The following is a 12,870-nucleotide window of genomic DNA, read 5'->3' as shown; positions in this document are numbered from 1 at the left end:
AAAGGGAAATTTGTGTTATACGTCAACACAACCGAACCACACCACCTGGAACCAGTATTTCTGTGACGTCCTTGTATGAGCCGACTAATATCTTTGCGCTCAAATGGTTGAAATAGTTCCAAGCGGAATAGAAGAAGTATTCGCTTAACAGGCTTTCGTATCTAGTAGCAGTGGATCACCAATCCCTCCAGGCGGTAACCTAGGTATATTAACGATAAAAGAGGAAAAAGAATATGGTAAATCATATTAAGATACTATCCTTAGGCCTTAATAGTATGAAAAGTTTTCTCTTAAAGGACCCCTAGGACGCAGCTTGGTTTAGCTCAATCGGCAGCGAATTTCAGCATTTAACTTCTCTCGAGGAGTAGAAGTTGTGTCTACAGTCTGTTCTGCTGTGTTGTCTCCAGTTTCTGGGTGTTATCCCTTATGTTTGTGTTGAAACTAAACTTAAGTAGGTGTTTAATGGGATTTCCAGAAGTATTTAGGATGTTGTGTATCATTAGAACATCACCTCTAAGACGCCTGTACTCCAATGAGTGAAGGCGCTCTTCATAAGGCTTGAATTGGAGTCCCCGAACAGATTTTGTGGCTTGCCGTCGGATATGTTCCAGAGTGTCCTTATCCTTTTGGAGTGAAGGAGGAACTATTGTGTTTCCGTACTGTAAATGGGGACGAATAAAACTGTTGAAGATTATATGGAAAGGTCTTACGTCAAACTGGTCAAAAATGCGCTTCAACGTTTCCAGTGCAACGTTGCTGGGAAGGCATTTTTGCCTCAGTTAGCGTAATATTTCAAATCATAGGGTACCAACACTCCTAGATCTTTTTCAGCTTGCGATGCCTCTGGAGGGGAGTTGTCTAAGTTGTATCTGTAGTCTGCAACATGTCAAAGATGGACTATTTTACACTTTTAAGTGTTAAAGGTAAATCTGTTGTCATCTACCCAACTTTGAAGTCGAGTCAGGTCCTCCTGAGGAGCCAATTTATCCTCTTGGTTGTGTATCTTTCTCCTAGTACTGAACCCTGAGGGAACCCACTAGGACATCCCATAGCCTGAGATGAAGTGTAGTTAACCCTAACCTTAAAATGTCGAGTTTTTAGATATGAGGTGAGCCAATCAATTAAAGAGGATTTCATACCTAATCGTTCGAGCTTATTGATAAGATATATATGGTTGGTCCTATTAAAAGTCTTTGAGAAGTTAAGGTATATGGCGCCAAACTTCCCCTTGCGATCAAAGATGGTTGTCCATCTGTCCACCTCAGTTAGCAGGTTGGCTATACAAGAGTGACCTTTTTCTGAAACTGTGCTGTTGGGATGAAAAAAGTTTATGGATAGTAAGTAGTCATATGTACCGCCGCATATCAGGGACCCCATAATTTTTGATGGTATAGAGAGAAGTGCCATTGGTCGGTAGTTTGAAGGTTCGCTGCGTCGACCTTTGAAAATTGATGTGATGTGTGCCAGCTTCCGAATTTCTCGTAACGTGCCTCGGATTAGCGAGTGTGAGAACATCATGCCAAGCAGTTTTGTCAAGAATGAAGCTGCTTCCCTCAGTATAGCTGAATGGACCATATGCGGACCAAGAGAAGTGTCTTTTTTATGTGCTGCAGTCTTCGGTACACCAAGTCAGCGCTCAGATTCACTACTGGAAGTCCTGTGGAGTTGAAGGTGGGGCTTCCACCAATGTAGTCAGTGCGGGTCGGTTGGCGTGTCCGACAGTACCGTTCTGCCAGGAGGTCGGCGACGTCACTGTCGTTGTTGATCGGGACATTAGGACGTAGCAGTTGAGAACCTCAGGTTTCGGCTTGTCGAAAAAAAGGCTGCATGGCGGAATAGGTTTTTCGGATTGGTGGCAATTTGTCAATAAGCTTTATCTGGTACGTAAGCATGTCTTCTCTTATCGTCTCTATACATATATTCCTTATATGTTTGTGTTGTCTGTACGCGCCGTTGTAACCTGTTCTGTCCAGCAGTGCCTTTCAGGGCTTAGCAGACGGAGGGTACGGATCTTGGTGACTATAGGTTGCTTGTAGATTTTGAGGACTGTCAGCGGAATAGGCTGTTTTGTAGCACATAAGATTGTGTGCAGTAAGATATTCCGATAAGTATTCACACTATATTAGGGATGAACATCCCAGTTCACCTGCTGTAAATGGAAAGGAGGAAACATTTATTAACGACAAACAAGTATGCGAAGATCCTAAACTTGTTACGGAACTATTTAGTGAACACTTTTGCTTCTCACTATCCAATGAAAAACCACTAACTGATTCAGAACCAATCCCAGTACCTCTCTGTGAAATTACTGATATAGACTTCAATGTACAAAATATATCTCAGGCAATTAGTACACTGAGACACTCTTACACTGATGGGCCAGATGGTATTCCGGCTAGCATGCTAAAATGTGGAGGTGATGATATGTGTGTTATATTACACAAAATGGGCTGAAATAGTTTTGATAAAAAAAACAAAAAAGAGGAGAGCCATTTGTGTATCACTTTGTGCTTGTTTCGATAGCATCAGTGCAACGCCTTGTGTGTGTTGGGCATTTTCTTCTTCATGACCGGAGTATAACAGAAGCTCTCCTGAAGATAGTCGTTGTTTTCCAACCTGTGTCCAATGTGTTTCACTGATTTCAAGCACCTCCATGTTGTATCTCCCCATTTCTGCAGCAACCTGGATGACTCTACCAGTCTCCCACACTGTACGAACATTCCATGTGCCTAAATTAATGGTTGTTATGGCAGTTGGAAGAGGCATCAGCCTCGTGACTTCCGAAGGAACTCGGATTTCACCATGAGGCGTCAAAACTCTTCCAAATGAAGACCTTCTGACTCCCAGAAGAGAGTCTAAATGTTTTGAATAATTTTTTCAGGTTAGCGTGTTCTTAGCGAGTTAGTTTCCTACGGGATGGGGTCGCTAACCCCATGCCCAACTCTCTTTCTCTATCCGGGTCTGGGACCATCAGTAGCCCCAGAGGGGCTCAAGGCGGAGTTCTATCTCGGTATGATGACAGGTATTTCGTAATATCCAATAGCCAGCATTCTAAGTACTCGACTGCACTAACTCTAGTTAGTTCGGTAATAATTTCTACGTTTATATATCTTCTATTCTGAATGACCGCATTTGTCTCAGGTCAGTAAGGGTTTCTGGGTACTATTAGCTATTACATTAACAGTCAAAAGGTAGATTAGCTGCGATACGAAAAATGACAAAAAATTAGAATGCTGAGAGAAAACGATTGCTCTAAAGAATAAATGCATAAGTAATCTGAACAGTGTGAGGAGAGACGGAAGTGTAATAAAAAAGAAATAGCTATGATAAAAATCGAGACAGGAAAAAGTTAATCATATGTGGTAGTGATAACAATAAGCAATTTTCAAAACATGTATCATATGCAGTTAGTCTAAGCAGGACATGGTAACTCATGAATTCACACGTGTTTGTGAAGTCCACCCTGAAAGCGATCAACTGTAGGGCTTCGGTCACCCCTGCTAAGAGAACATTCTTACAAAAGAAGCTCTCAATGAGAACAAATGAGGGCTCACCCGAGTGCTCGCTCTTTGACTAGCAATTTTTTAAAAGTTCCCCCGATGAGCGCGTTTATTTTCAAGCAAGATTTTCGTCTTAGATTTACCTATGGTACTTAGTGTGTTATGTCCTATTATCAGAGTACTTTTATTTCTCCGATGGTTCAGCAAGAATAACCTTAGATATTGGGGGTTTATATTCGTACGATTTGTTCTTTGACTCCACAATCCACTTACTTACCCGTCCCTGTGGTTGGTCTATGATATTTAAGTCTCTTTTGGAGCTCTAGGCTCTGTTTAAACCTATGGCTGTGTTGCATACCATTTCCACGAGCCTCGTCCGAACCACCACCCACAGTCACAGGCACTCAGTGAATCACCATATCCTTTGGTTCTTGGGTCTCCAAGCACTTCTCAGTGCTCGCCTCCATGTTTGCTATCAAAGACTGCCCTGGTTTCTAGTAAGCAACCATCCGACATTGGGATTTCGAATAAAACTAGAGAGTTTTGTCAGACGTTTTTGCCTCCGATGCTGTCGCCATTTTCCTTCCCGATACTCCTTGCTGTCAACAGCAAATGAGGTGCATGCAACAATCAGTAGTTTCATCGGTGTTTAAACCAGATTAGAACTCTCATGTTCGCGTCTTCTGTCACGTCCGTATTAAATGAATCAGGTACGCTGATGGTGATCAACACGGCCTTTTACAGTGAGGCATGTGGCAGGACAGATGTATCAATACCAAAATACTGTTAGGTATAGCAGAACGTATATGACAATTGATAGCATGCATACAAATGGACGAACACAATGAATCACAGGAATTATATGAAACTGTGCAAAAAATACAAATAAATAATTCGCGAAATGGACATAGCGTGTTGGTCTACAGACTGTCCTTCCAGAATGTATTGTGAATGTACGATTATTATTTGGTTGTTCGTTGTTCCCTGGACCCGTTGTAATGAGCGGTTGAGATTGTCTTTGTAAAATGATATATTTTCTGCCCTCGTTCGTCGTTGTAGTAAAAATGTTTCGCTCTTTCCTACAAAATCCATTTGAACGTGGTCAAAACGTTCATAGGGAGTTTTGAGTGAGCCTAGGGGACATTTGTTGTGTCTATTCACCTTAGATTTCTAGCAGCTTACACAGGATCCTGCCCACTGTCTCACGCTTTTATTCATATCAGGTCAGCAAAACCATTCTGCTATAAGCTTGACGGATGCACGAAACACTATCGAAGCAACGTCTTCGATAGTGTTTCGTCACGGTTAGGCGATCCCTACATGTAGATGTGCCACATGGTAAGGTTTCCCAGCCTGTGTCTATCCGTTTAATGCTCAGTTTAAGGGTTGTTGAGGATAACTCATGCTGAAGATCAGTGTCTTCTTTTTGTATAGCAACCGTCTCGAGAAAAATGCTAAATGTTACCAGTAGTGGTTGACCCATTGTTGAAAGGCTCATCCGATTGCTGTGCCGGATGCATCTACTGCAAAACTAATGGGTGCTTGAGTGTCCTGATGTGCAAGCATGGTTACTTTTGAGATAAGTTTCTTAATTGTGGGGAATGCTTTTCCCGCTATATCGTTCAATTTGATGGATTTCTCATTTCCACGGAGTTTGTCGGTTAGCGGTTTGATAAGGGACGCGCATTTCGGTATGATCCGTCTATAGAAACTTGCAAGGCCGTTAAACGTGCGCAATTGCTTAGTTGTGGTCGGTTCTGGGTAATCCGGAATGACTGTCACTTTGCTTTTCAGAGGTTTGATGCCTTGAGCATCAATAATTTTCCGAGGAAATCTAGGGAGTCAGTTCCGATTTGACATTTCTGAATGTTTACAGTAATGTCATGCTTTTGCAGTCGTTTGAAGACAAGGTCCAAATGCTGGAAATGAGATTCTCTGTCCGGACTTGTAATCAAGCAGTAACCAACATACATATGCATAAAGTTGAGACCTCGAAAGATGTCACCGATGAACTTTGGGAATGTTTGTGCAGCATTTATTAAGCTGAAAAACATGGGCAAATACTCGTAGAGTCCGAAAGGGGTTATGATAGCTGTTTTGGGAATGTTGCCAGCAGCCCTAGGAATTTAGTCATATGCTTTAACCAAGTCGATTTCGAAAAGACAGTTGTACCTCTCAAGGTAGTTGTCAAATCGTGAATGTGAGGCAACGGGTAAAGATCAGGAATGGATTTTGCATTCAGTCGCCGATAGTCACCAGTTGGACACCAGTTGTTACTGTCCTTTTTAGGGACCATATGCAAGGGAGATGCCAATCGGCTGTTTGAAGGCTTAATGATCCTCAAATCTATCATGTGATGAAATTCTTTTGTAATCAACCTCAGCATTTCGGAAGCAAGTCGGCATGCTTTCGAGAATACAGGTGGTCCTTTGGTCGTGATGTGATGTGTAACTCTGCTGGTTACACACGGCAATTTTGGTTGCGTTTGGTATATTTCAGGGTACCTATCGAGCATTTGTTGGTAGTATCGATCGACCGTGTATTTTACCTTGACTGAGAATAATCTGCGACCGGAAAAAGAAGTTACACAAACAGATAAATTCGTGTTTCCGTCTACTAACCTCCGTTTGCGCGTCTCGATGGGTAAATTATGATGTTGTAACAGGTCTATACCGATGTTTGGCACAGAGCAACTGCAACAACGAAAATCCAGTGGATGCATTTGAGTGAACCCACAGTGTGATAGACGTACCGTTTACTGTATGTTGAGATAGATTTACCGTACGCCGCCCGTAAGTTTAAGACCGGTTAGTTCAGTTGGTCGTTGGAGTTTGCTGGAAGAACGCTAATTTATGCGCCAGTTTCGACAAGGTAACGAACACTCGTGATCAAATCAGTGACGCATAAGAGACGGCTGTGCTCACCGGCTACGGTTGCCGTTAACGCGTGCCAACTGGGAAGTTTCCCGAGACATTTTCCATGTCAATCGTCTTTGAGTTCTGAAGGGTTTTCTGCACTTTCGAGATGATTTTCCATGCTGATTATGATACCAGCACCAGTCGGGGTTATTTGTCTCTGGAAGAATTCCTTCGAGAGGTTTGTATTAGTTTATAGTCATGACGAATGCGAAGGTTACGTGTCAGCGCATGCCAGAGTTCCGTCACATCGTTTCGTGTCGTTTGAGGTTTTTTCTTGACTGAAAAAACCTCGGCATTGGAAGTTTTGGTGATCTCCAGAATACGATCCGCAGATGCGGTCATCTGGTCTACGGTGTTGCTTTAAAACGAAACAAGTACTGCTTGCACCTGATGAGGAAGTTTAGACAAGAAGAGTTGTCTGAATAGGCCATAATTGAAAGTCTTCTGACCAATTATTTCTCTCATCCTTAACACCATGTCTGTTACTAAATCATGTTTCAGATCGATGTTGTTAAGGAGTTGATTTAACCTTTGTTAATCGGTTAGGTTTCCGCGTCTAAGAATAGGTCGTTTAAGAGCTTTTCAAGGTTCCGGATCATCATTAGTCAACTTACTAGTTGTAACGTGCCTGTTAAATTCGTGTGGTAGTGCTTCTACTACTACGAGGAATTGTGCACGTGTGTCCTTCACACCATGCTCGTAGAAATCAGCCTCTGGGTAGCAGAGGCAGGCCTCGATATTGTCCAGTGAAATGAGGGGGTGCAAGAATCTTAATCCTAAGTACCTTAGCACTCTGCTCTGTCATGGCGAATATGAAGTACAGGAATGAACTTGGGAAAGAAATATCCAAAAATATGGGTAAAAATATCACAATATATAAAAATTAAAACAATGGTATATGAGGTTCCAAAAAGGAACAGACTCACAGTTTAAGATTTGGTGTATCAGATCACGTCGGCTCATCAATGAATATGTCACAGATGCCTGTAGTTTGAAAACTTTTTAACCAGTAACACCATCTATAATTGGATTGTGCCCACTTAGTGAAATTAAAAGTCAGAAACGAAGAGGTTCGAAGATAAATTTGATAGGTTATCAATATAATAATAATATATGGATAAGTGATTAATCTAAACTGGGAGGCGCTTGTGGGAGAAGTTGATCACAGCCTTCCCACTCGTGATCTGGTGCGGATGCGTGACCAAGCGCCTTCGGCTAGGTGAGTCCATTAAAACTAATGTGGTCAGCATCGAATGTAGAAGACTTGCAGAGCTATTGGTCTTGGGATTTATTTACCCCTACAGATCGGTTTGTGTTTTTTATCACCACGGATGACCATTTGCCTCGGTAAGACCAGGGTTGTGCCGTAGATTAGCAGATCTGATATACAGTCGACATTTTTTATTGTGGAATGAATCTCAGGGAGAACAGGTGTTAAAGCTTGAGTTCTTTTTACCGTGTCGGCCTGTAGCACTAGAGAGCTTTTCATTGAGCGGTGGGATTCTTCAACGAAGCCATTTGCAACGCTTTTGTCACGGACATGAATAAAAGGTGGAATATGAGGTAACACAAGCTAGAAATACAAAAGGCGCATATTTCTAAACGGAAAATAGTAAATAAATGCTACAAAAGAACTGAACTTCAATGACACTCGAACTCGCCACCGTACCTTTGACTGTCCTGGCAAGCAACATTGAGGAGATGTTGTGACCTTTTCATAAGTCCTGTAATTGCAAGTAAACTGGTATGTGTGTTGCAGCTGAAGCAATTAGGAAGAGATCAATTATTGGAGATGGCCATCGTTCGCCAGCAGCAGAAGACACAGTTTCTGTCCTTATAGGTAAATAAATAATTCAATCTGGCGATGAAAACTGGATATTACCAGTTTACCGTAAGGAGTCATGGGAGTTATGTTAGATTCGAAAAGCGTGTTATGAGGAAGGTTAGTTTCAACACAGCCTCTCTGTCCCTTTCTCCACCTTAATATTAAAAAGTGGTTTCTCAAATAGTTCGTGTACTGTGAGTCAAATGCTTAGACTAACGTTTTATTACAGTACTCTTCAGTGTATGTCGTCTTTCTTAGAGTAATTTGACCCAAGGCACTGTTCGCTCATACAAACACTGAATTCCGCGAGACAGGTTTTAACTAAAAGTATCTGCTCAACATTTACTACTGAAAACAGACTATTTTTGTTAGTGATTTAAGACAAAGGGGTTTCTAATATGAGAAATTGTTTCTTAGTTTGCTTTGTATTATGATCACATCAATAGGTGGTATACGGTAAATTGTTGAGATGGTAGTTAACTCCTCTATTATCAAAAAGACTTGAAAGAATACTCAGATGTTAATAAAGAGGGACGTACATAGTTAGAATTCAGCAGCTTAGTTGTCTAAAATCTGTTTGCGAAACAGTCCCAGATTCAATTTAACATAACAAATTATGAATGACAGAGTGAACATATATCTGAGTTAAAGATTGACGTACCGCACTGTATGAAATTTAACCCGATTAGTTATCGTAGGAGGTTTTTAGCATACTGAACCTAAGCGCTATACACGCCTTCAGCTAAGGCTTTTTCCAGAAGATCTAATGAAGTAAGCATCAATGCAATGAATGTACGGAGCTATTATTTTTGAAGTTCGTTTACCGATACAAGAGCATAAACGTCTTGAAGTGGCTGAGCAATCTTGAGAAACATGTAGGCCCCGGTTCTTCCTTACTTCGTTTGCAATATTATTTTTGAGCATTAACAACTGTTTTTCCTTGAGAAACCGTATGCACATAAGTATCAACCATATTCGTCGAAACTCAAAGCCACATGGAAGAAATGGTACTGCTACATAAATGCGATGGGCAAACTGAAAGAGACTGTGCTCAGGATGTTTAATCTGTCAGTTTTGAGTATGCTATCGTGTTATGACATTCAAACGACATATCAAGACTTAAACAAAGGCCTTAATTCGTAATCTTGATGGCAATTCGTTCTATAGAAAGCACGTTATAGCAGCTGCTTGAAGACTTCTGACAAGGAACACCAAAGTATGTGCAAAGTTTGTTATTTTCAAACATACGAAGACAGTATGACACCTACCATATATTATCAACTATTAATATTTCCCCTTTAACATACATTTTCGGTGTTGCTTATGAAAACATTGCGTTTAATACTCAAAATATGACGGCTCGCTAAAATAGTACAAAGGGTGGAGAGCTCTGAGCACAAAACTCGTTTACAGCATGACATTGGGTTAAGTAAAGTTTTACTCAACCGACTAACTCTGTAAGATGTCACTGACGTCACTCTATCGAAAATTTATGGACTAGGTAGAATAAAGTATGAGGTTAGTAACCCCACTTCGTAGGAAACAACCTTGATAAAGAAAGCTAAACGAAAAAACGTTTAAATCACCTAAACTGTGTCCTGGGAGTTGAAGGATCTTCGTTCAGAAGAATTACGACGTCTCATGGTGAGAGTCAAGATTATTCGGAAGTCACGAGGCCTATGTCCCTTCTGACAACCATCGCAACAATTAATATAGGTACATGGGATATTCGGATAAATTGCTGCAAAAATAAGGAGATACAACTTGACGGTGCTCAGAATAAGTGAAACCCATTTGACCCAAGTTAGACAGAGAAGATTAGATTAGGGAGAGATGTTGCCTTACTCTGGTTATGAGGAAGAAAATGCTCCGCATATCCATAGAGTTGTTCGGATACTGCCCAAAGAAGCATGAAAGACATTTATAGGATTGGAATCTCATGGATCCAGAATCATCAAAGGATTGTTCAAAACAAAGAAGGACGGGATCACAATGAATGTTATTCAACATCATCCGGAATTCATACGGTGGACTACACTGCATAGGATGACTGTCTTTGGGCACTCTGGTCTAACACCAACCTCTCAGAAGAGTAGCCTAGATTAAAGCCATTGCCTATCAGTAGCAGACAAAGTTAGTCAGTAGAGAGTAAAGCGATGACCCCGCATTGAAATGAAGAAATTAAAGACAAAGTAGATATCTACTTCTCCCTCTCACTTAAATCTATTTAGTGATGAAGTGTTTATGTTTTGAATGTGGGTAGTGAGCTCTGAGTTTCCCAATTGTTTGATTTCCCGTACAATAAAAATCTTAAAGATCACGACCCATAACATAACGACTTACTTACGCCTGTTACCATAAATAGATAATAGACCGCTGACTAGCATTCTCCAACACACTTTATCCTCCCCCTTCCTTTCTAGTTCTATCCATTTTTATTATTATTAACGTGGAATTTGGCTACTTATAAGTAGTTTGCTTTTGAGGGTCATATTTAAAGGTTCAACTTATAACGGGAGAAAAATGTTTAATAAATCAATACTATATCCTAAAAATAGTTACTGAACACTTGCTGAATAGAAGGAATGGTCAGATTGATACAGAAAAGTGTTACTTGTGAGGGACAGGTGTATGATTTTAAATTGCTTGAGGTTATAAAACTCAAAAAATTTTTTGGGTGCAGTTTTGTCACATGGATTACAACAATATGAGGCATCAACTGAGGACTATTGGTTCTGTGTAGGAGGCTAGAAAGTCCTACTGATATATGTACAATGTATTCAAAGTTATCTCAAGCGTCAATAAAGAGTAATTGTAATCACTCACAACTAGATCACTGAACAGTAGTAAGTATCTACAAGAAAGGAAGTTTAGTAGTATATTCAATAAAAACGATTATCAAGCATTTAATAACCTTATAGTTTCAGTGTTGCAGTGGGATATAATCAAAGATTTAAGAGCTCTTAAGTCTGTTTCCGAGGACAAATAAACATCAATGTAAGGAATAAATGATGGTAGTAACGTTTTCTGCAGACAGGTTGCAGGTAATTATTCCAAGTTTCAAAAATTTACTGACAAAGTAATTCACATAAAGAGAAGATCTAGAAGAAAACCGCTTTACTAATGATAATGAGTTACAGACTCTGTAATCAAGATGTTTCAGAATATTGAATTGCATTAGTGGTTGTAAAAGATTATTTATCAAGTACTGCTTCCATAAAGGGTTGGATCCAATAGTATGACATATGGATTTGCAGCTTAATGTACAATCGTTCACAAGAATGTAAAGTGTAAATTGTCGCTGAACAAATTACAACCTTTATTCATCTTTGATATGAATAATACTCAGAATGAATATGCAGTAGTCTATGAGTGTTCAGACACATACTTTGTACATTAAAATACGTTAATCACTATTATGGAGGTTAGGTAATTACTAACTTACTTTTACTTACTTACGCCTGTTACCCTTCGTGGAGGAGCATAGGCCGCCCACCAGCAGGTTAGGTAATTAACTGTTTCATAAAATATGAGCTGAGCTAGCCTTCAAAATTGATTTTAACGGGAAAATGAATAAAAAATTTTGATAAATCCCAAAACGTTTATTATGTAACTTTTAATCCATAAAGTGTAAAATATTGAATGTTAGTTTGTTTGGTTTGACAACGGTGTTATGACTGAAAGTGAAGAGAAATATATTTTATAAATATGAAGTTTAAAATATCTTTAATAAAACCAGTCAAATGTTAACTATCATTTATGTTATATAATAAGTGTTTTGAATAGTAAAGCTGATATAAGTTCTCTCAGAAATCAAAAATTTTTAAGTCATCGATTCAATGAATAAAGTGAGGTTTGAGTAAAAATTACCTTTGAATACAATTTGGGAGTACTCTTTTGTTTTGAGATGGTAGAAAAGATTTGTAGCTCAGTTGGATGATTTTGATGGAGTTTTGTTCTCTGAGCTTGATTGTTTTGTTTGTGGAGTTTTCATCTTTATGCTGAATAACATCATGAGCACAAAATTTTACCTAAAAGCTCCACAACCAAACGATCCAGCCCAGAGAACAAAACTTCATCGAAATCCTATTGTTAGTTTATTAATCTTAGTGATGTCAACCACCGTAATTACACTTAAGTTGCTGAAAGTTTTTCATCAGACACATTTGAATTGAATGAAGTAATCATCCAATTGTATCTTCTAATCTAAATTTTCACTCTTTTAATTGTTATGAGAAAATATTTGATAAACTAATGTAAACCATAAATACTAACTTATATTCAACTTAAACAAATCGGTCAATATCTCACGTAACATTATATATTGTAATACCTTGTATTATATAATTTTTGATAGCATCCATCTTTTTGTAAGTAAATGAATTTATAGTCTATAAAAAAGCATCAGATTTTACCGTTTATATGTATGAATGTAAATGTTTCCTGTCGCTTTCCAGTCTCCAAATAGGCATTTAAAAAAATTATGTTTACATTTCTCATATATATGTAAATAAAGATACAAATTTTAAAGTATTTTTTGTTTTCTGGATATGAAAAACTATTATAACAAAGTAGATCAGAAGGGGTTTTGTGGAGAATTTAGTATTTTCATAGTTGAAATCATGAG

The sequence above is a fragment of the Schistosoma mansoni genome, chromosome W (assembly GCF_000237925.1).
Source record: "Schistosoma mansoni strain Puerto Rico chromosome W, complete genome".
NCBI classification, from domain to species: domain Eukaryota; kingdom Metazoa; phylum Platyhelminthes; class Trematoda; order Strigeidida; family Schistosomatidae; genus Schistosoma; species Schistosoma mansoni.
Note: the sequence above shows the minus strand (reverse complement) of the source record.